Below are 3558 nucleotides of genomic sequence, written 5' to 3'. Positions count from 1 at the left end.
GGCGTGACCATCCCCCCTGGGGGGTGATTTCTCGCTTTCTGTCTCTATGTCTCTCTCTGTCTGTCTGGCGAGCGCACGCGCCCTACAGTGAAACTCTCTCAAAAAAAAGGAATGAGGAAACTTTCTGTGATGATAAAAAATCACCTACCTTTTAGAGTGATGTTTACATAGGTAAATAAAGTTGATATTTAACAATATCAATATTGTACACTTTAATGCTAGGGACTGTGCTGTATGGAAACTATATTTAATGAAGTGATTTTTTAAAATAACTGTTGCCTTATGAATAAGTTTGAGAATTGGAAATACACAGTGCACTACCAAAGAAAAATCAACACTTCCAGATTTTTCATCTGCATATGAGATATTGATTGTATATTGTTCTAACTTGTTGATTATTAATAGGAGACACCTGGGACCCTGATACCAGTTATAAGCTCAGCAAAGACAAAACTGTTTTCATAATAATACTAAGACGTAATTTGCCTTTTTTTGCATTTTCACTTTCTCCTGAGTATAGGGAATTTTCAAGATACTACATACTGAATAGTAATATCATCACTCTGACAGCTAATAGAATGAGTATTTGTATACTCTTATGTTTCAATTTTTTTACAGGTTTCTTTTTTAAAAAATTTAACTTGCCAGAGAGTGTGTTCATTCACCAGATAAAGACAGAGAGAGAGAAAGTGAAAAAATACTCCAGTGAGTACTGGTCAAGCTGCAATTCCTTCTCCTTTATTTCTGCTTCCTTTCAGGATTTTAGGCATGCAGGCACATGTGTTCAGCATCTTTTTCAAACCATCAAGTCTGAGATTCAAGCTGCATAGTCAGTCACATAGGATCCAGCTCCTTAACCATCAGGCCATGGGCTGAAAACACAGCTTTTATTACCAATACAGTAAATATTATTGTATATAACTCACTGTCTTGATCCGTTATTGTGTTGCTTACTGAAATACCTAAGACTGGATGGTTTATAAAGAAATAGAGGTTTATCAAGTTTTCAGTGTGAAGGTCAATGTTCTAGGATTCAGTTTCTGGTGAGGCCACAACATGGCAGAGGGCAGGCTCTTGAGCAGAGTAGCTGTCCATGAGTTTCTACACCTTGTTCTGATCTCAGTCTCTGTTTATAGACCTACCAGAAACCAGTTACAGGGGCCCTACCCTAATGGTATTATCACACTCAAAGAACCCCCCTAGAACATCATGAAGGAATTAAGATTTCAGTTAACACCCTTACAATACGGTCAAGTCCCTACATTGTAAGTCCAACTACTATCAAGACCAAATTCCAAAACATGACCCTTCAGGGAACAAGCCATTATCCAAGCCATAACTGATCCCCCCGAAGTCATGTATTTCTCATATATAATATATAATCGTTGCATTCCAATAGTCCCAAAAGTCTCAATTCATTCCAATATGAACTCCAAGTTCCAGTTTCATTTGAGACTAAGGAATATTCTCTCCATCCATGAACCAGTAAAGTCTAAAAAAATCACATGCTCCCAATATACAATAATGGACCAGGCACTGAATAAAAATTGTCATTCCACTAAAGGAAAGGAGTAATAGGCCCCAAGCAGTTCAAGATACAAGTAAGTGTATATTAGATAATTGAAACTCCATGTGTTGTATCCTGGATTAATGAGAAGGTGGGGCCTCAAAGCACTTTTTTCAGGGTTGCACTACAGGCTGATAGCTCCATAGTTTTCGGGTCCTCAGAAGACCAATGTAGTCAACCTGCCACCAGGTAGCTGGTTTATGATCTTGATAATTAGTGCTATATTGAGAGCTCAGTGTTGGTTTCTGCTGCTGGCATATCAGATACGTGGCAGTGGCTGTGGCCAAGTCACCATCAGTGAATGGGAGTCCATGTTGCTGAGCCCATTCATAACCTCCATCTCTGCTACTATGGCCTTTGGGTGATAACAGGAGTGGCTTGGGGAAAGAGACTGGCTATCACTCACAGTAAAGATCATCCTAGTCACCTAATTATTAAAGTCCTATTTTGCTAAAGCATGCCTTGGTGGGCATTTACTTGGAACATAAATATCTTCAAATCCTTTGCCCATTCAGAAAGGTCTATCCACTTACCTTTTCTATAAATTCTTTTTTCACCAGTTTCCCAATCATGTTCCTTCCAATTCCTTGATCATCCAGCTAAATCACTAATTATAACCCATGAATCAATTTATAGTTAGGACCTCCTTCGACCCAATTGTATATATTACCACTTTAGTTTTGAAACGCTGCTGTGCACATTCACTTTTAAATCATAGTGTGCCAGATAACACCCAGTTCATGATGAATAGTTCAGGTTGTACAGTAACTTGGTAGCCTGTAGTTGATTGTTTAATTTCTACCAAAGCCCAGTTCCAGGCAAGAGCTATCACTCAAAAGGAGAGTAGTTATCTGCAGAATATAGCCAGGCCTTGCTCCAAAATCCTAAGATCCTCCACTGTGATCCACAAATAGGGGGCTGTCATAGGCTCTAAACAGTGTCCCTCTCTGTCTCTGACACTTCAAACATCATTAGATCTGCTGGATCATATAGCCCAAGTGGCAGAGCAGCTTACATAACAGCCTGGAGCTATTGCAAAGGCTATGCCTATTCTGAACTCCACTCACAGCTAGGAGCTTTTGAGGTCACTTGGTAGATGGGCCAGGGTAATACAACCAAATGAGGAATGTGTCCCAAACCCAAATAGTTATGGTGCCTTTGCCATGATTATAGGAGGGGCCAAGATGTAACAATGTATCTTTCACTTTAGAAAGGATATGTTGACATGCCCTGTTTCCAGCATCAACATTTGTATTATTCAGAGATTTCTAGGGAAAAGAACCAATAAGATACGTATTGACATATGAGGAAACTTAACAGGGGAATCAGCTTTCAGGATTAAGGCAGCTAAGTTCTACAACAGGCCATCTGAAATGTAGAGATCCTGAAATTCTGGTGCCATGGATCAGTAGAATTCCAAAAGTCTCAGTGGCAGGTGATGTAACTCATGATCTGAGGATAAAAGCCTAAAAACCTGAGGGTCCATTGATATAACTTCTGGAGTCTAAAGCCTTGAGTTCTGATGTCTAAGGTAACAGAAACAGGCTATCCTGTTGAGACCCATTTATCTTCTGTATCTATTGTTCCCTGGCCCTTTGGTGACTGGATCATGGCCATCCACACTGAGAGAATATCCTCTACATCTAGTCAACTCATACTCACATGTAAATTTCCTCTGAAAACACTTCCACAGACATACCTAGAGTGATGCTTTATTGGGTTTCTAGATATTTTTTAGTCTAGTCCAGTTGATACCCCAAACCATTCTGCTTACAGAGAAATAGTGCCTTGAAGTCCTCATTAATTTTTTGTAATGTAAAGGTATCATAAACATTTGAGTACCACTGTTCTAGGCAATACAAGGAGTGCATTTTCATTTTTACTAGATGTCGTCAAATTTTCTCCAATGTGTCTAGAATGATATACTGTCACAAATAGGAGCATAGCAAATTTGTTCTTTAATCAAGTCTGACTTCTGAATCTTATTAGCT

The 3558-nt window shown here is 39.1% G+C and overlaps 1 pseudogene; it reads right to left on the bottom strand.

The window, feature by feature from the left end:
• Nucleotides 1-2139, bottom strand: part of LOC102485319 (leukocyte elastase inhibitor pseudogene) — a 28882-nt pseudogene extending 26743 nt beyond the window's left edge.
• Nucleotides 2140-3558: the final 1419 nt, after the last annotated feature.

This window comes from Tupaia chinensis, unplaced genomic scaffold (genome assembly GCF_000334495.1).
Source record: "Tupaia chinensis unplaced genomic scaffold, TupChi_1.0 Scaffold000320_2, whole genome shotgun sequence".
Lineage (NCBI taxonomy): Eukaryota > Metazoa > Chordata > Mammalia > Scandentia > Tupaiidae > Tupaia > Tupaia belangeri.
Note: the sequence above shows the minus strand (reverse complement) of the source record. Positions and strands in the feature narration are given on the sequence as shown.